At 36.6% G+C, this 22,182-nt stretch overlaps 1 long non-coding RNA gene across 1 annotated transcript in view; it reads right to left on the reverse strand.

Annotated features, from left to right (window-relative positions):
* Positions 1-22,182, reverse strand: part of LOC124291619 — a 237,458-nt gene that overhangs the window by 9,364 nt on the left and 205,912 nt on the right. Inside the window, exon 2 of the long non-coding RNA XR_006902248.1 lies at positions 2,620-2,625. This is a non-coding gene — a long non-coding RNA (uncharacterized LOC124291619). The remainder of the gene's footprint in view (positions 1-2,619; positions 2,626-22,182) is intronic.

Here is a 22,182-nt window from a genome sequence, read left to right on the forward strand (position 1 = left end):
CTTTGATAAGATCCGATTTTTACTGTCCAATCCACAGGTGTCTTTTAATACAGCCAAAACCTGCTTTCTTATCATTCGGCGTCGACATGCCTTTTTATATTCTTAACTTCGTACTGTAAATATGTATTATATATCCTATGTTCTTTTAGTTTTGTATTTTATATGATATAGTCTCTCATAAGTCTGTAAAGATTGGCTCAACGTTTTATTATTCCCTTTTATGTACATATGTATGATGTTGAGGTGAGACTCAAATAAATTATCTGTCTGTCTGTCTGTCCCTAAACACACTCTTCTACTCTCAGGCACCACTTCAATCACACAAAGAATCAACCAAACAACACTCACTTACTGGGCTGGGGCCCAACACAATCCACTATTTAAACTCGTTACACACAAATACAACAACATAAAGAAATCAACACTTAAAAAATTCAAACTCAACCCTTTAAGAGTCTCATGCATCACCAACCTCTACAAACTGCTACATTCACAACAACTAAACGAAATACAACATACACCTCCCATTACAAGCTACACTCACAACAACTAAACGATATACAACATACACCTCCCATTACAAACTGCTACACTCACAACAACTAAACGACATACAACATACACCTCCCATTACAAGCTGCTACACTCACAACAACTAAACGACATACAACATACACCTCCCATTACAAACTGCTACACTCACAACAACTAAACGATATACAACACACACCTCCCATTACAAGCTACACTCACAACAACTAAACGATATACAACACACACCTCCCATTACAAACTGCTACACTCACAACAACTAAACGATATACAACACACACCTCCCATTACAAACTGCTACACTCACAACAACTAAACGATATACAACACACACCTCCCATTACAAGCTACACTCACAACAACTAAACGATATACAACACACACCTCCCATTACAAACTGCTACACTCACAACAACTAAACGACATACAACATACACCTCCCATTACAAACTGCTACACTCACAACAACTAAACGATATACAACACGCCCTCCCATTACAAGCTACACTCACAACAACTAAACGATATACAACATACACCTCCCATTACAAACTGCTACACTCACAACAACTAAACGATATACAACACACACCTCCCATTACAAACTGCTACACTCACAACAACTAAACGACATACAACATACACCTCCCATTACAAACTGCTACACTCACAACAACTAAACGATATACAACACACACCTCCCATTACAAGCTACACTCACAACAACTAAACGATATACAACACACACCTCCCATTACAAACTGCTACACTCACAACAACTAAACGATATACAACACACACCTCCCATTACAAACTGCTACACTCACAACAACTAAACGATATACAACACACACCTCCCATTACAAACTGCTACACTCACAACAACTAAACGATATACAACACACACCTCCCATTACAAACTGCTACACTCACAACAACTAAACGATATACAACACACACCTCCCATTACAAGCTGCTACACTCACAACAACTAAACGATATACAACACACACCTCCCATTACAAGCTGCTACACTCACAACAACTAAACGACATACAACATACACCTCCCATTACAAGCTACATTCACAACAAACCTCCACCCATCACAGACACCAACCTAGATAACATCCTCCATCAGCTAACAAAAGACACCAACAAATCCACTATAACAAACATCACAAACAACTACATCAACAACAGCTACCCCACCCACACTCATATATACACAGATGCTTCAATCAACCAAAACAAAACCACTGGTATAGGCATTCATGTCCAACAAAACCCCCCTATTACAACCAACCTCCACTATACAAACTACACCACAATAACTACTGCAGAACTCACAGCTATTCTCACTGCACTACACTTAATCCCCACTCTCCCCCAGACCAACTTCCTCATTCTCTCCGACTCACTCAACTCCATCAGGCAAATACAAAACAAGCACTCCAAATCTCGTCCAGACCTTATCCACAATATAGTTATCCAAACCGACTCACTTAAACGATCAAACCAAAATATAACATTTATCTGGATTCCCAGCCATTCAAACATACCTGGAAATGACACAGCTGACACAGCAGCCAAACTAGCAACAACCCACACATCACCGAATATAAACTTTCACACATCCAAGACAGAAATTAAGCAACTCATCAAATCAAACATACTACATACCAACTTCCATCACAACATCAACACAAACAAATCAACATGGGTCACATCAATAATAAAATCACCATTAAGGAAAATCCCTGTATACTCTAACATTAAAAACATTGACACGGCTATACACAGACTCATCACAGGCATCACAAACCTAAACCACACACTTTATAAACAAAATAGACATACAGATGGCTTATGTACACACTGCAATACTCAAGACGACATAAACCACATACTCATTCACTGCAAACTACAACAAGCAAATATCAAGCAACTACACAACAGCATTCCCCCTAAATATCACAATATCCCACTACTCCTTAATCCACACAAACCCCCGACCCCCCACCCCAACCCCATCATCTTCAACGCCATAGCAGCTTACCTTCAAAACTCAAACCTAATTCAAAGGATCTAGAACCTATGGTGTCCTATAATTGCCATCGCGTGGCTCGTAAAAAAAGAACTACGTCGTGGGCGACGTCGCCCACGACGTCGCATAAAAAGACGACGTCGCGCTTTGTAAAATATATTTTGGCTACAAAAATAACGGGCGATGTCGTGGGCGACGTCGTGAACGACGTCATGGGCGATGTCGTGAGCGACGTCGTGGTCGACGTCGCAGGCGACGTCGGACTATATCGAGTGGTTATCGGCCTCTGAACGTGGCTGACCAAGGTTACGTCTAAAAGAAGAATCGTTAAACGAAACAGGATTTAAAACGCAAAAAATGCTTCAGTCACTCCCGATAAACATTTCTGTCCACCCGAAAATGTTTTTACACCTATATCCAATCAAATACCACCCTAGAAGGCCACTGTTCATTGTACGTAAGGCATACCCATCTGCAAATGAAACGATCTCTTCCCCACACTCTAAACATAATCACCGCCACTATTGTTCGGTCCGGCATACCTCGGGCCGTCAAAAGCAGCTTAAACCTCACACATGTATCTTGAATTGCGTTTTAATTCACAGATTAGTATTACATCTACCTATATATAACTTTTCCAGCCCCTTTCTCTCTCCATTTTCACCCGTAAAGGTCCGGATTAGAAAGTGCCTTCAGTAACCCATGCTTGTCGTAACGGGAGCGGGTGGTCAGACTCGCTGACTTGGTTGACATATGTCATCGGTTCCGAAATGCGCAGATCGATGTTCATGCTGTTGATCACTGGATTGTCTGGTTCATACTCGATTATTTACAGACAGCCGCCATATAGCTGGAATATTGCTGAGTGCGGCGTAAAACTAAACTCACTCACTCACTCACTCTCTATTTTCAACATAGCCTCAATCAAAAGTGTTAAGTTTCTGTTGGCCCCACTTGGCCGGAGCTGTCAAAAGCAACTTAAACCTCGCACATGTATCTTGAAGTCTCACAGATGAATCCTAGATTCTGTTTACATCCAATGAATATAGTTATATCTATCTAAATACCACTTTATAGAACCAGTTTTCTTTGTAACATCACAATGTGGCATTTAGGTAGATATAATACTGATCTATGGATTTAAACACATTTCAAGATACATGTGTGAGGTTTAAGTTGCTTTTGACAGCCCGGGCCAAGTCGGGCGAACAGAACTGAACACTTTGATTGAGGCTATTTTGAGGGTTGGCAGACAAGGGCTTCACTTTAACGGAGCAGTTACCTTTACATGTGGCATTTTGTAACATTTCAATGTGATATGTAGGTAGATATAATACTAATCTATGGATTTAAGCACAATTAAAGATACACCTTTGAGGTGTTAGGTGCTTTAGACGACTCGAGCCAAGCCGGACCGAACGCTTGTGACACAGTGTGTTTGTTCAGAATATATAGAAATGAAGGCTGCACTTCGAGCAACGTGTTTGCTTAAAATACTACGCTTTGAGACTCTATAAAGAAGTATTTAGGTACTGGTAGATATAATACCATTTTGCCTTTCATGTGTACTAGCAAATTTAAGCATATGCATACGCGCTGGCTATCGGATTTGGGATGGTGTTGTTTACGGTTTAGAATACAATGAAAACACATAAGAATGTGTGTGTGTGTAAATGTATACTTTCTTTGATCCTTTATAACATATTAAAAAAGGTTGTGATTTAGTATATTTCTTTTAACATATATAATCATGTCATAATTTCCCATATAATATGGGGAGCAAATTATTTCGAAGCCATTGAAAATGTCCATGCATCTTATTTTAAAAGATTTCTTACAGAAGGTATATTTGCTTCCAATAAAGCCATACTTGGCGAAACAGGATGCTATAACATGCATATTGAGAGTCAAATAAGAGTTATTAGATACTGGATTAAACTTATAAGAATGCCTGATTATCGCTACCCCTATCAAAGCTGTCAAATATTGTTATCACTGGATAAATGTGGAAAGTATTCATGGGCTTCAGATGTGAGAAATATGTTATTTTCAAGCGAGTTTTCTCATGTTTGATTTAAGCAAAATGTTGGTGATATAAAAATGTTTTGTCAACATTTAAACAACGAATAAAAGATATATATTCACAGTTGGTACGCATCAGTCAATTCATCGAGTTTTCTTAGTCATTATTCACAATGTAAATCGATGTTCGGACCTGCAAAATATGTCAGTGTTCTTAATGATAAGTCCCTTTTAAGAATTTTTTGTAAATTTAAAATCTCTCTTCATGCCTTAAAAATACAACGTTTTAGAAAAGATAATAATATATTGGAAGATTTATCATGTTCTTATTGTTCTTCTGGTAAAACTGAAGACGAACGACACTTATTATTAGTCTGTAAGACTTTCTCTGCCTGCCGAAAGAAGTATTTAAAATGCACTAATGATGCCCCACAAACGATATTCAATGTACTTAATTCTAATAATGCTGATATTATTAAAGCTGTTGCCATTTTCATGAAACATTTGATGTCCATCCGTAAATCACATGTAAAATCATAATTTAATGTCACGTGACCAATAGTTGTAATTGAGTAACTTCAATTGTACTCTGGGCCACTGGGCCTTAACTACTGAATAAAGCCTGTGTGACTGTCTGTGTGTCTATCTGTCATTGTCCAGGTACTCCATCAATGTCGGGTGGTTATTTGCAAGCCTGAACTTCAAGGTATCTAGTCGTTCCTCCAAATCTCTGTACTTCTATTTGGGGTCAGTCTTTGGCCGGCATTGTACTGAAGCATCTTTGCCTCGTTCAGTCCTTGTTCATCTTCCAGGAACTTGGCCATCTCGAATAGGGTGGGATGTTGTTTTGCCACAACCTTCATGAGACGGCCATGCCAATTGCAACCCCGGAGGTTGTTGTTTGTGCGGGGGCCGTCAGTATTTTTGGTACAGTCGAAAAGATTCACTTTGACTTCGCTGTGTACAGGTCCGTGGTTGTGGTCTCCAGGTACTTGGGAAATTATGTCGTTCACTGTTAAGACTGATATGCAGTCGTTCTGAATGCATCTCCACGAGATCCATTTTCCCCTTTTCTTCTTGTTCACAATAAACATATAACCATTTACATATATGTATGTTCCACCACGAGAAGTATAAAGAAACCTATTGTGCATTTTCCATAACTGAATTTGTGGAAATGATGATGAAAACTGTCAATTCCAACATTCTTATAGCTTGCACGTTTATGTAAGAAATTGAATAACTCACTACTAATGAACTGAGTGAACTAAACTCACTCACTAAACCCGCTGGTTCACATGTCAACCCGCTGGTACAAAAGTCATATTTCGTTTCCTGAGTGGAGACATTTTACATTTTGTAGAAAACCAGTGTTTTGATCCTTTAAAACAACACCGTTTTCACAACATCAAGCATCAACTAAATTTGACAGAATTTTTTACTTCAGGTGTTCTGGCGCTTACCCCTCGATTGGTTTACTTAAATAAGTAGTAATGTTGAACATGAAATCAGTGATTAGAGATCAATAGCAGTATAACTGCACCACAAAAGGTTATTCCCCGATTTTCAAATATAACAATTTCTAAACACGACGTCGATTTTGTATTTTTGTCGTAGATCTCTCTTGTGTATTTCTGCGCGACGTCGTGGACGACGTCTTACACGACGTCGTGGGCGACGTCGTCTTTTTTTATGCGACGTCGTGGGCGACGTCGCCCACGACGTAGTTCTTTTTTTTACGAGCCACGCGATGGCAATTATAGGACACCATACATTAGCGAGAGGGGAGAGGTAGCGTGCCGTGTGCAGAGTATGGGTAATTGAGTTTGAGCGGCGGGTCTGAAAGTGTGGGCTTATTTGTTATACTTGGGACATAGAATGGATAACTGAGGGTTGAACGCCTGGTCTAAATGTAACAGTAGGTTGAAGGTGAGAGAGGTATGGTGTCCTATAATTGCCATCGCGTGGCGCGTAAAAAAAGAAGTACGTCGTGGGCGACGTCGCATAAAAAAGACGACGTCGCGCTTTGTAAAATATATTTTGGCTACAAAAAATAACGGGCGACGTCGTGGGCGACGTCGTGAACGACGTCGTGGACGACGTCGTGGGCGACGTCGTGAGCGACGTCGGACTATATCGAGTGGTTATCGGCCTCTGAACGTGGCTGACCAAGGTTACGTCTAAAAAGAAGAATCGTTAAACGAAACAGGATTTAAAACGCAAAAATACTTCAGTCACTCCCTATAAACATTTCTGTCCACCCGAAAATGTTTTTACACCTATATCCAATCAAATACCACCCTAGAAGGCCACTGTTCATTGTACGTAAGGCATACCCATCTGCAAATGAAACGATCTCTTCCCCACACTCTAAACATAATCACCGCCACTATTGTTCGGTCCGGCATACCTCGGGCCGTCAAAAGCAGCTTAAACCTCACACATGTATCTTAAATTGCGTTTTAATTCACAGATTAGTATTACATCTACCTATATATCACTTTTCCAGCCCCTTCCTCTCTCCATTTTCACCCGTGAAGGTCCGGATTAGAAAGTGCCTTCAGTAACCCATGCTTGTCGTAACGGGAGCGGGTGGACAGACTCGCTGACTTGGTTGACATATGTCATCGGTTCCGAAATGCGCAGATCGATGTTCATGCTGTTGATCACTGGATTGTCTGGTTCATACTCGATTATTTACAGACCGCCGCCATATAGCTGGAATATTGCTGAGTGCGGCGTAAAACTAAACTCACTCACTCACTCACTCTCTATTTTCAACATAGCCTCAATCAAAGTGTTAAGTTTTGTTGGCCCCACTTGGCCGGAGCTGTCAAAAGCAACTTAAACCTCGCACATGTATCTTGAAGTCTCACAGATGAATCCTAGATTCTGTTTACATCCAATGAATATAGTTATATCTATCTAAATACCACTTTATAGACCCAGTTTTCTTTGTAACATCACAATGTGGCATTTAGGTAGATATAATAATGATCTATGGATTTAAACACATTTCAAGATACATGTGTGAGGTTTTAGTTGCTTTTGACAGCCCGGCCAAGTCAGGCCGAACAGACTGAACACTTTGATTGAGGCTATTTTGAGGGTGGGCAGACAAGGGCTTCACTTTAACGGAGCAGTTACCTTTACATGTGGCATTTTGTAACATTTCAATGTGATATGTAGGTAGATATAATACTAATCTATGGATTTAAGCACAATTAAAGATACACCTTTGAGGTGTTAGGTGCTTTAGACGACTCGAGCCAACCCGGACCGAACGCTTGTGACACAGTGTGTTTGTTCAGAATATATAGAAATGAAGGCTTCACTTCGAGCAACGTGTTTGCTTAAAATACTACGCTTTGCGACTCTATAAAGAAGTATTTAGGTACTAGTAGATATAATACCATTTTGCCTTTCATGTGTACTAGCAAATTTAAGCATATGCATACGCGCTGGCTATCGGATTTGGGATGGTGTTGTTTACGGTTTAGAATAAGAATGTGTGTGTGTGTAAATGTATACTTTCTTTGATCCTTTATAACATATTACAAAAGGTTGTGATTTAGTATATTTCTTTTAACATATATAATCATGTCATAATTTCCCATATAATATGGGGAGCAAATTATTTCGAAGCCATTGAAAATGTCCATGCATCTTATTTTAAAAGATTTCTTACAGAAGGTATATTTGCTTCCAATAAAGCCATACTTGGCGAAACAGGATGCTATAACATGCATATTGAGAGTCAAATGAGAGTTATTAGATACTGGATTAAACTTATAAGAATGCCTGATTATCGCTACCCCCATCAAAGCTGTCAAATATTGTTATCACTGGATAAATGTGGAAAGTATTCATGGGCTTCAGATGTGAGAAATATGTTATTTTCAAGCGAGTTTTCTCATGTTTGATTTAAGCAAAATGTTGTTGATATAAAAATGTTTTGTCAACATTTAAAAAACGAATAAAAGATATATATTCAGAGTTGGTACGCATCAGTCAATTTATCCAGTTTTCCTAGTCATTATTCACAATGTAAACCGATGTTCGGACCTGCAAAATATGTCAGTGTTCTTAATGATAAGTCCCTTTTAATAATTTTTTTGCAAATTTAAAATCTCTCTTCATGCCTTAAAAATACAACGTTTTAGAAAAGATAATAATATATTGGAAGATTTATCATGTTCTTATTGTTCTTCTGGTAAAACTGAAGACGAACGACACTTATTATTAGTCTGTAAGACTTTCTCTGCCTGCCGAAAGAAGTATTTAAAATGCACTAATGATGCCCCACAAACGATATTCAATGTACTTAATTCTAATAATGCTGATATTATTAAAGCTGTTGCCATTTTCATGAAACATTTGATGTCCATCCGTAAATCACATGTAAAATCATAATTTAATGTCACGTGACCAATAGTTGTAATTGAGTAACTTCAATTGTACTCTGGGCCACTGGGCCGTAACTACTGAATAAAGCCTGTGTGACTGTCTGTCTGTCTATCTGTCATTGTCCAGGTACTCCATCAATGTCGGGTGGTTATTTGCAAGCCTGAACTTCAAGGTATCTAGTCGTTCCTCCAAATCTCTGTACTTCTATTTGGGGACAGTCTTTGGCCGGCATTGTACTGAAGCATCTTTGCCTCGTTCAGTCCTTGTTCATCTTCCAGGAACTTGGCCATCTCGAATAGGGTGGGATGTTGTTTTACCACAACCTTCATGAGACGGCCATGCCGATTGCAACCCCGGAGGTTGTTGTTTGTGCGGGGGCCGTCAGTATTTTTGGTACAGTCGAAAAGATTCACTTTGACTTCGCTGTGTACAGGTCCGTGGTTGTGGTCTCCAGGTACTTGGGAAATTATGTCGTTCACTGTTAAGACTGATATGCAGTCGTTCTGAATGCATCTCCACGAGATCCATTTTCCCCTTTTCTTCTTGTTCACAATAAACATATAACCATTTACATATATGTATGTTCCACCACGAGAAGTATAAAGAAACCTATTGTGTGTTGCGACCAGAAGTGGGATACGACCAGAACTGGGATAACTAATATGGAGAATTATACGTCTTACTGTCGACTATGTATTTAATCGACAAACAATTATTAAGATCAAAATCAGCTGCACAACTCGTGTCCTTTATTTTAACTACTGATCGCAAAAATGCCAATGGCAGCGCTCCATAGTCGATGTCCGCCATAATAGCTAAATATAGCAGCGCAGAAAATGTAGAAACGTGAAACTGAAACGAAATAGAATTCATTTTCATACGCTTTACTGTAATTACTCTACTAGCTTAAAAATAAGTGAGCGACCAATTAATGTTCCTGGTTGTGGATGCTGAATTTAGGTGTCAGGTGTTCTTCATTCATTTTTTATTCATAATGATTCATTCATTCCCAGAAATGGTTACTGCTCAACTTGAAATATGACTTTCTTGCAATATCTAATGATATTTTAAAATATAGCTAATTATTCCTTTTAACAATACATGTGTATGCCCACAAATAGAACCAGAAAAGATATGATGTGAATGGTATTGGATTTTGATTTTATAGTTTGATAATTATGCTAATATGTGTAAAAATATAGTAAGTTGTATCTAAATATCGGCAAGCCTGGCCATTTTTGCACAGCGTTTTATGTAATAATACAGTAAATAGTTTCTTTTAAAAAAGATCGGGGAATAAAAGAAAATTAAATTATGTCATAATTATTTTTTTAATGATGTTACATCCATTCTTGATGGGTATGTATGTATAACAATTAAAGTTTGTTTTGGGGATTTAAGTTATTTGTGTTATGCCATTTGTGAGAGTATATAAGAGATTGGTATGTTGCTTGGTCATACTTTTCAGATAATATTTCTTATGAAATACTCGAAAAATATACAGGTTCATGTACACATTCATGACACTGTGAAAAGAGTGGTGATCTATTATTTATAATGGTAGGGTGTATTCAGTAACACGCCATCACACATAATACTATGCTGATAATGCTGAGTGAAAGGTCCAGTTAAAGTTCTCATCCCCAAATGTTTACATGGCCCCTAAGCAGTTAGTGGCTCCCTATTTTTATAACATGTTTAGCCTCCAAGTAATGTTGTGTTAATATTACTGCTATTAGCATATACGATTTGCCAGTAATGATCATTTATAGCTTTCATCATTATTGTGTACATGGAAGCTGTTTGTAACAGACACCAGACATACAAGGCATAATTACTTCAGAATGAAAAAAGTGGGAGAGTTTGTGCCCCATCTCAGAAGGCTATAGTTATAACTTTGAAGAAAAATGATAATGTAGAAATTATCAAAAAATGTTTCTTTAATGTTCCTTTGAAAATCCCCTTCCTGGTCAGCTTGATATAAATGGGAAATTCACTGAGCCCTTCATAGCAGCTTGAACTTGTTATTCCATGCATTGTCATCAATAACATTATATTTGCTGAACTAATTAGCGGTTAGAGTAGTCCCCCCTTCACAATTTGCTTGAAAGGGTCATCTGCTCATTGTGTTAGAAGGCCAAGCAGCTGAAGCTTCTTTGATGACATATTGTTACTGAGATGAAACTGTCAAGGTAAATGATGCCTTCATATTTACTTTTTGTGTGTAATTTTCCCCAGAAACCAATGCTACCTGATGTGGATATGGTTGTCAGGCTCAATGACTTAGTCATTGTTTAGAATCAAGTCTCAATGATTGCATGTGTGGCTGCTTATGATATCAATAACTGGATTGTCTGGTACAAACTCAGTTATTTACAGATATCATGTAGCTAGAATATTGTGTAGCAACAAACAACAAACAAGCAAAAACAATTTATGCCAGCTTTGGATTAGGGAATTTGTGTGATAAATGTAGTCAAGGAAATTAAAACATGCAATATTGCCCCACTGCTTTTAGATTTTGCCCATAAGTATGAAGTATAAGAACCCAAAAGAAAATAATAAATTCCATTAAAATATAGATTTTAAACTTGTTCCACTTCAAACACGTTTGGTTGAGGGAATATAAGTAATACTATTAAATAAATCTCTTAAAATTAGTACTGTAGATCAGCCCAGTGTGCTCTTAAATATGAAGTGTGATTTGCTATGAGCAGCCAAAATGAAATCAGAAGATTCCATTGATTGTAATTTGATGGTGTTATCCCTCTTCTGGTTGAATCTGTATGTATTATAAGAATATTGTACAGATTCTCTGAAAATAAGAGATATTGTCCTGTTCAAGATTCAGCCCACAATTTTTAAATGTCAGATTATTCTGTTAGTATTAGACTTAGGAGACATTATCCCTCTCCTGGTCAAAGGCTTACAGGATTAAATGAAGTTAACTCTCTTAAAGTTGTACTAATTAATGGCCTATTTGCTTTCATAGTCTGCTTTCTACATGTCTGAAATATGATCTACTATCATCAGATTTTAAAGTTGTTTTCCTTTATCTAATTAAGGGCATATGAATAGTATAAAATAGTTTTAAAATCTCTAAACATTGGCAATATTGACCTGTTGCATGTAGACTCTGTTTCACAAGTTTCACTTATGACTAAATACTATCAACAGCCATGAGGAATCTTTAGATTCGATAACTGTAATTTTCAACTTTACTCAAGCAGATATTGTCACAACAAGGAATAAGAACGCCATAATAACTTTACCAGATAGATATAACATGAACCTAACAGTTTACACACTCACACCCATTCAGCTTGAGTCAAATAACTATCACCCTTCAAGGGCATCACGCACAGCACACAGTTTAGACACAAATCAAACATTGCACAATCACTGTTTCCCTCAAAATACTAAAGGTTACTACATGCAAATCACTAATACATTAATAGTGTGCTAACAATCAACCCTTCTCATACAATACATCCAACTGTAGATTTTTAAGGCATATTCCCACTCTTGGTTAAGGACATGTGAGTATCATTATTACTATTTCATTATTAATGCTATACTATTATTTCATTCAGAATTTGCTGACAAGTTGGAATTGTTATTTACCACTATAAGCTCAGAGTAAATCTTGAAATTCCATAAACTGTAAGTTTTAAAGGCTTTATCCCACTTCGGGCAAAGGGCATGTCATTCATGATAACAGTTAAAAATCTTTGAAAATAAGAACTATTGACCCAGTACATTCATAATTTGCTCACAGGTTTGAAATGTCATTCAATATCATCAGCCCAGATACCATTTTGAAATTGTATAAACTGTAGGTTTTAAAGACATTATCCTACTTCTGCTCAAATGCACGTGATTCATAATGATGGTTAAAAATCTCTGAAAATTTGAATTATTGACCCAGTACATTAATAATTTACTTGTAGGTTTGGAATGCTATTTCCTATCATCAGCCAAGATAACTTCTTGAAATTCTATAAACTGTAGGTTTTAAAAGCATTATCCCACTTCTTGTCAAATGCATATGATTAATAATAATAGTTAAAAATCTCTGAAAATTTGAACTATTGACCCAGTATAATCACAATTTGCTTGTATGTTTGAAATGCTATTTACTATCATCCTCCCAGATAAATTCTTGAAATTCCTTAAACTGTAGGTTTTAAAGGCATTATCCCACTTCTGGTCAAATGCATGTGATAAATAATAATAGTTAAAAATCTCTGAAAATTTGAATTACTGACCCAGTACATCCATAATTTACTCACAGGTTTGAAATACTATTCAATATCATCAGTCCAAAGGAAAGCTTCAAATTCCATAAACTGTAGGTTTTAAAGGCATTATCCCACTTCTGGTCAAAGGCACGTGATTAATAATAATAGTTAAAAATCTCTGAACATTTGTATTATAGACCCAGTACATTCACAATTTCCTTGTAAGTTTGAAATGCTATGTACAATCATCACCCCACATAACTTCTTGAAATTCCATGAACTGTAGGTTTTAAAGGCATTATCCACTTCTGGTCAAAGGCAAGTGATTAATAATAATAGTTAAAAATCTCTGAAAATTTGAATTATTGATCCAGTACATTAACTGTTTACTTGTAGGTTTGAAATACTATTTCCTATCATCAGCCAAGATTACTTCTTGAAATTCCATAAACTGTAGGTTTTAAAGGCATTATCCCACTTCTGGTCAAAGGCTCGTGATTAATAATAATAGTTAAAAATCTCTGTAAATTGGAATTATAGACCTAGTACATTCATAATTTGCTCAGCAGTTTGAAATGCTAATCTATATCATCAGCCCAGACAGCTTCTTGAATATCCATAAACTGTAGGTTTTAAAGGCATTATCCCACTTCTGGTCAAATTCACGTGATTAATAATAATAGTTAAAAATCTCTGTAAAATAGAATTATAGACCCAGTATATTCATAATTTGCTCAGAGGTTTGAAATGCTAATCTATATCATCAGCCCAGACAGCTTCTTGAAATTCCATAAACTGTAGGTTTTAAAGGCATTATCCCACTTCTGGTCAAATGCATATGATAACTAATAATAGTTAAAAATCTCTGAAAATTTGAATTATTGACCCAGTACATTAATAATTGACTTGTAGGTTTGGAATGCTATTTCCTATCATCAGCCAAGATAACTTCTTGAAATTCTATAAACTGTAGGTTTTAAAGGCATTATCCCACTTCTGTTCAAAGGCACGTGATTAATAATAATAGTTAAAAATCTCTGTAAAATAGAATTATAGACCTAGTACATTCATAATTTGCTCAGAGGTTTCAAATACTATTCAATATCATCAGCCCAGACAGCTTCTTGAAATTCCATAAACTGTAGGTTTTAAAGACATTATCCACTTCTGGTCAAAGGCACATGGTTAATAATAATAGTTAAAAATCTCTGTAAAATAGAATTATAGACCTAGTACATTCATAATTTGCTCAGAGGTTTCAAATACTATTTAATATCATCAGCCCAGACAGCTTCTGGAAATTCCATAAACTGTAGGTTTGAAAGACATTATCCCACTTCTCGTCAAATGCGCGTGATTAATAATAATAGTTAAATATCTCTGAAAATTTGAATTATTAACCCAGTTCATTTATAACTTACTTGTAGGTTTGGAATGCTATTTCCTATCATCATCCAAGATAACTTCTTGAAATTCCATAAACTGTAGGTTTTAAAGGCATTATCCCACTTCTGGTTAAAGGCACGTGATTAATAATAATAGTTAAAAATCTCTGTAAAATAGAATTATAGACCTAGTACATTCATAATTTGCTCAGAGGTTTGAAATGCTAATCTATATCATCAGCCCAGACAGCTTCTTGAAATTCCATAAACTGTAGGTTTTAAAGGCATTATCCCACTTCTGGTCAAAGGCACGTGGTTAATAATAATAGTTAAAAATCTCTGTAAAATAGAATTATAGACCCAGTATATTCATAATTTGCTCAGAGGTTTGAAATGCTAATCTATATCATCAGCCCAGACAGCTTCTGGAAATTCCATAAACTGTAGGTTTGAAAGACATTATCCCACTTCTCGTCAAATGCGCGTGATTAATAATAATAGTTAAATATCTCTGAAAATTTGAATTATTAACCCAGTTCATTTATAACTTACTTGTAGGTTTGGAATGCTATTTCCTATCATCATCCAAGATAACTTCTTGAAATTCCATAAACTGTAGGTTTTAAAGGCATTATCCCACTTCTGGTTAAAGGCACGTGATTAATAATAATAGTTAAAAATCTCTGTAAAATAGAATTATAGACCTAGTACATTCATAATTTGCTCAGAGGTTTGAAATGCTAATCTATATCATCAGCCCAGACAGCTTCTTGAAATTCCATAAACTGTAGGTTTTAAAGGCATTATCCCACTTCTGGTCAAAGGCACGTGGTTAATAATAATAGTTAAAAATCTCTGTAAAATAGAATTATAGACCCAGTATATTCATAATTTGCTCAGAGGTTTGAAATGCTAATCTATATCATCAGCCCAGACAGCTTCTTGAAATTCCATAAACTGTAGGTTTTAAAGGCATTATCCCACTTCTGGTCAAATGCATATGATAACTAATAATAGTTAAAAATCTCTGAAAATTTGAATTATTGACCCAGTACATTAATAATTGACTTGTAGGTTCGGAATGCTATTTCCTATCATCAGCCAAGATAACTTCTTGAAATTCTATAAACTGTAGGTTTTAAAGGCATTATCCCACTTCTGTTCAAAGGCACGTGATTAATAATAATAGTTAAAAATCTCTGTAAAATAGAATTATAGACCTAGTACATTCATAATTTGCTCAGAGGTTTCAAATACTATTCAATATCATCAGCCCAGACAGCTTCTTGAAATTCCATAAACTGTAGGTTTTAAAGACATTATCCACTTCTGGTCAAAGGCACATGGTTAATAATAATAGTTAAAAATCTCTGTAAAATAGAATTATAGACCTAGTACATTCATAATTTGCTCAGAGGTTTCAAATACTATTTAATATCATCAGCCCAGACAGCTTCTGGAAATTCCATAAACTGTAGGTTTGAAAGACATTATCCCACTTCTCGTCAAATGCATGTGATTAATAATAATAGTTAAATATCTCTGAAAATTTGAATTATTAACCCAGTTCATTTATAACTTACTTGTAGGTTTGGAATGCTATTTCCTATCATCATCCAAGATAACTTCTTGAAATTCCATAAACTGTAGGTTTTAAAGGCATTATCCCACTTCTGGTTAAAGGCACGTGATTAATAATAATAGTTAAAAATCTCTGTAAAATAGAATTATAGACCTAGTACATTCATAATTTGCTCAGAGGTTTGAAATGCTAATCTATATCATCAGCCCAGACAGCTTCTTGAAATTCCATAAACTGTAGGTTTTAAAGGCATTATCCCACTTCTGGTCAAAGGCACGTGGTTAATAATAATAGTTAAAAATCTCTGAACATTTGTATTATAGACCCAGTACATTAATAGTTTACTTGTAGGTTTTAAATGCTATTTCCAATCATCAACCAAGAAAACTTCTTGAAATTCCATAAACTGTAGGTTTTAAAGGCATTATCCCATTTCTGGTCAAATGCATGTAAATTAATAATGATTGTTAAAAATTAAGAATTTCAGCTTAGTGTATTTCCATTTCTTACATGTAAATCTGCACATGGTAACTTTGAAATATAATGAAGATATGGCATCTGCAAAGCTTTAAAAGTCATTTATTTAGTCATTCCTCCATTTACACTTTTCCAGTTACAGAGTTAGAAATTAACATAAGCCTTCTTGCCCTTCTGCCCCTCTGTATCAAAACTCAATACAGTCACAAACACTTGGGATGGACTCCATTTCTGAACTTTCATTGCTGAGATGCTTGTAATTCAAGTTCTTGAATTTCTCAATCAGAAATGACATGCTTCTTTCACTGCTTCGTACAAAGTGTGGTGTGGTGTTGTACTGTGAAGAAAACAGAAAGACATAATCAATGTTCCATGTTTGCATTAACTAACTACATCAAAAACATTCAAGAAAATGGCCACCAACATACTTAAAAACCATGGAAAGTACTTTGAATAACTTGGAATGGCAGTTGCCAAGTGAGTGGATTGAACAAGAGCGGAGTGGAGAGAAGTGGGTGGTGCAAGTGAAATGAGAGAGTGCGTGGATGGGTTGGGAATGAGTGAGTGAGTGAGAGAAGTTGGGTGGAGTTGACTTGAGAGGAGTGGGTGGTGTGAGGGAAGAGGGTCTAGTGAGAGTAGTGTAGTGGTTGGAGTGACTGGAGCGGAGTGAGTCGAGCGAGGGAAGAGGGTGTAGTGAGAGTAGTGTAGTGGAGTGGGTGGAGCGGAGTGAGTCGAGCGAGGGAAGAGTGTGTAGTGAGAGTAGTGTAGTGGGTGGAGTGACTGGAGTGGAGTGAGTTGAGCAAGGGAAGAGGGTGTAGTGAGAGTAGCGTAGTGGGTGGAGTGACTGGAGCGGAGTGATTTCGAGCGAGGGAAGAGGGTGTAGTGAGGGTACTGTAGTGGGTGGAGCGAAGTGAGTCGAGCGAGGGAAGAGGGTGTAGTGAGAGTAGTGTAGTGGGTGGAGTGGGTGGAGCGGAGTGAGTAGAGCGAGGGGAGGGTGTAGTGAGAGTAGTGTAGTGGGTGGAGCGAAGTGAGTCGAGCGAGGGAAGAGGGTGTAGTGAGAGTAGTGTAGTGGGTGGAGTTGGTGGAGCGGAGTGAGTCGAGCGAGGGGAGGTTGTAGTGTAGTGGGTGTAGTGGGTGGAGCGGACTGAGTCGAACGGGGGAAGAGGGTGTAGTGAGAGTAGTCTAGTGGGTGGAGTGGAGTGAGTCGAGCGAGGGAAGAGTGTGTAGTGAGAGTAGTGTAGTGGGTGGAGCGGAGTGAGTCGAGCGAGGGAAGAGGGTGTAGTGAGAGTAGCGTTGTAGGCGGAGTGACTGGAGCGGAGTGAGTCGAGCGACTGAAGAGGGTGTAGTGAGAGTAGTGTAATAGGAGGAGTTGGTGGAGGGAATGACTGGATTTAAGTGGAGTGGGGAGGAGGGGAGAGTGGAGTGGAGTGGAGCGGAGTGAGTTGATGGGAGCGGAGCAGAGTGATTGGAGAGGAGTGAGAATTTTAGTCATATGAAACATTTATTTTACCAAACTGGTATTTGGGACACTTAAAAAGTCTAACATTAAACTTAACATCTTCACTCATGCACTGTATCTTATCATTAACTATTCAGTTACCTTTACATGTATGTAACAGGATGCAAATCCTGCCTTTACTTCCTGATACAGATATCTCTGGAGAAACATTGTGTGACTCTCTCCGCACCCATTTCCGTCGCCACTGTAAGGAGAGTACACTTTTTGCTAGACATACATAGGCGAGATGAAGAAACATTGACTTACTAATTACCTAATTTCTTATAAACCATGACAATTTTTAAGAATAAATAGGAATGGCAGTTTCATTTAGTTATGTTAACGTAAGCTATACCAAAGGTGAATTATATGAATGTGCATTTAACTTTTAGGCTGTTGAGAACTTCTTGGGTTTAGTCTGTTACATAACTACACATCAATGCAGAAATCACATGGAACAAGGATATGGGAACAAGTTAGACATGTTACATTTTCTTACCAGAAGTTTCCCTGTATTAGGTTCTGTCGATACATGACAAGATTAACCTCATAGAGAAAGAACAGTGAACACTGTGTAGAAACAACTCCTATAAACTTGTGACATTATGACACTGTATAATGCTTAAACAGTAAACAATATCTATATTGTTATTCATCCAGCATACTTACCTTGTTCTCAAAGAATGCTCTTGGAACTTGCATAGTTTCTGAAGTTGAACGCTGCTATTTTCTGTACTTGAATCAAAAATTTTCTTTTAGTAGATTCAATTTCACCATATACATAGAATATTTTTCATGTCAAGTAGGATAACATTATTCAGTCTACAGTACACAGAAAATAGCTCCTTAAATGTTATGCTAGATGAGTGATATATCTGTTTCTGGCACCCTTTAACTTTGGTTACTGTACTTGCAGTCTGTGCTAAAGTCTCTCAAGTTTGCTGGACTGAAAATGTAAATTGGCATTATTTTCAGCATTTTTGTCTCACTTTATGGACTGGAAGTTTGTGTGCTCTTACTTGACAAGAACAAATTTTACCAGACTTAGCTATTAGACTGGTGGGTAAAGTCGAGGACTGTACTTCAGTTTCTTAGGATATGTTCAGAGAATTTATGAATCGTTGGATATTGTTCTCACCCCAGGAACCTTATTAGTTTTCATTAGGATTGCTTCTAAATATTGTGTAGTGTATCATTCCTAATTGAGTTTCTTTTGATGTGAGATGTCCTTGGATATTGTTTTCTCATTCTACTATTGCATTCTATGTCATATCAGTTTTCTGTGTATCTCATCTTCTGTGTTGTTTCTCCAAGAAATACTATATATTTTTAAAGACTTGATAACATGCCTTCATTGACACTTCTAAAGTTTTCTCTAACACTTTTTTGAAATTCTGTAACGCTTATTTCTTGCTCAATGAGAGTTTTCTTTAAACCGCTCAATAAATCATCAATGTATCTGAAAGGTCATTTTCCATATCACTCATATCAGGTTTGGGAACACATAATTCCTTGATAAATTTATATGTGTTTTTCTTTATATTTCAAGTGTAACATTTAATGTTTCAATTCACTTCAAGCATAGTTTAGGTCATAAGATTCCAATTCATTTAGCTTCTGGAATATTTATACAGTGTGGTAATTTCCTAGTTGAGGGGTCAAAAACTAAATTTCAAGCCCCATGTTACTACTATTATCAAATTCTTGAAAACACATGGGGTCATCCTTTTGAAAATATGAATACATTTGTAAGAGATAATCTCAAATCTCAAACCTTCAATAGATCTTCATTTCCCACCTTTGTCCTTTTTAACTGGATAATGCCAAAGATAAATAGACTTGACAGAATTTCTCATACAAATATCATTGAAATTCCATCCATATATATAATTACGAATAACAACAATGATACATAGAATTATAATAATAAGTATACCAATAAGACTTCCTTCACAAGGAATGTATAACAGTGTGGAACAATGCGAGAAATGGTAAATTACAGTTTTATCATTGCAGGCTGATATTACAGAACAGTTCAGTCAGTGGTCATAAATCTGGTAGAATTTAAATGAAATATTAACTTACCTATTTGTGTTAGCATTCAGGTGAAGATGGCCATTCTTCTTTTTCTTCTTCTTTGAAGTTCTTTCTATATCAGTGCCTGTACTATGACAACTGTTCATGAAGGAAACATTGTACTATCTGATAAAGGTATTCTGAAACCTTTGGTTATAAACCCAGAGGTCAAATGTTCTTACACTCTTAATTAATTCCAACAACCCTCAACTAGTTACCAGTTAGACACTGACACTGACACTGGGGATGGGTAGAGGAGGGAAGGGGGTCTTGGCATCTGAGGGAGGAAGTGGTGCAAACAGTTCACAGCCTAATTTGGTGGCATTTTACAGCAGCTGTGATTGGGTAATTGCTATGTTATGTAGATGTACTATAAGAAACAGTCACATTTCATTGTTTTCAAATGAGTCCAGTTATACAATTATACAGTGTCATAACGGGGTTGTATTTTTCACTTTTGCTGCAAACATTGTAATATGTATTGCAGAAAACAAATTCCAGTATTTGACAGATGATATTATGTACTATACTAGTATATCAAAGGTTGATTATAATCAATGAATTGCCATCATATTTGGATATGAGTGTTTGTCTGTTTCTAGACTTGCTTGAACTGAATTGGTGAAAGTGGAATTGGTTAAAACTGTCTGTTAATGGCTGAGTCAAGTGAATAGAGACCAGCTTGAGTTAGCACTGACTGTGCAGACTTGCCATGAACATGTCACCAGATGCTTCCCTAATTGCTACTGAGTAGCTGTCTGTTCAGATCTGCTGCTGCTCACCAGATTGTTGAAACAAGAATTCCAAGGAGGAACTGACTCTATGAAAGGTGTGAGAACCTACTGTTTATTTGAGCAAGGTGGTTATTTCATATAGGACATTTTGTGGGAGAAATAATAATATTTGTGAAATAATTTGTAAATCTGTGAATGAATTTGGACGGGAATGTATATGGTTAGGTAATTTCTTAATTTTTGCAATGCATGTAAAGAGATAATGTTGTCTTGATTTTAACCCATGTATACAATATGTTGAAAAGTTAAAGTGTGACCCATTAAGGTATTAAATATGAATTTGGATTAATATGTATACTATTGGACAAGTAAATTTAAGAAGGACTGTGGAGTAAGCTCTTACCTTGAAAAGTTTTGTTTGATAGACTGACATGTTCAGCCATCCAGTGATTTTGGTTGTTAAATTTGATAAAATGAATTAAAATATATTATATATGTGGGGTTTTATCACTTGTTTGTCAAGAACAAAGCATTGAAGAAAAATCATGAATAATATACATGTAGTTATAAGTGTGCAGTTATAACTGAAGATGGGAAAGGTAATTATGAAAAGTAATGCTTGCCATTTCCTGACCTATCTAACAATCTTAAGAGGTTATAGGAATATGCTTGAAGTATTGAGCTCTTAGATTGCAGCACAAGTCTAAAGTTTCTTATATGCCATGACTATCATGACCATTAACTTCCTCATGGCTAATGGTATGACATACCTATGATGCAGCTTCCAAAACAAAAAACACTTTTGAGTAGTATTTCATTGTTAAAATACACAACAATGTCATGTACTGTGTGCTCAATCACAACAATTAAGCAACATTCTGGATGTTTTCTGTGGAAATAACATTCATTTCATTCTATGCAATATTTTAAATGCATACCATTCTAAAGCTGATTTCTTCACATGGCCACATGGCCAAGAGTACAAGATATCCAACTTATATCCAGTGCAAATCATCAACCATAGGAATGTTCAGTAATAGACAGTAGAAAAATGCCTATAAATGGGTTCGGTCATAGAAATACCAGCACGTATATATGTCTAAAGTGAAATGGTGTGTGAGCTTGCGCTTATGATTAAGGCACTTAAGAAGCAGATCGAGTG

The sequence above is a fragment of the Haliotis rubra genome, unplaced genomic scaffold, assembly GCF_003918875.1.
Source record: "Haliotis rubra isolate DU_JTF1 unplaced genomic scaffold, ASM391887v1 Scf498, whole genome shotgun sequence".
Taxonomy (NCBI): Eukaryota; Metazoa; Mollusca; class Gastropoda; order Lepetellida; family Haliotidae; genus Haliotis; species Haliotis rubra.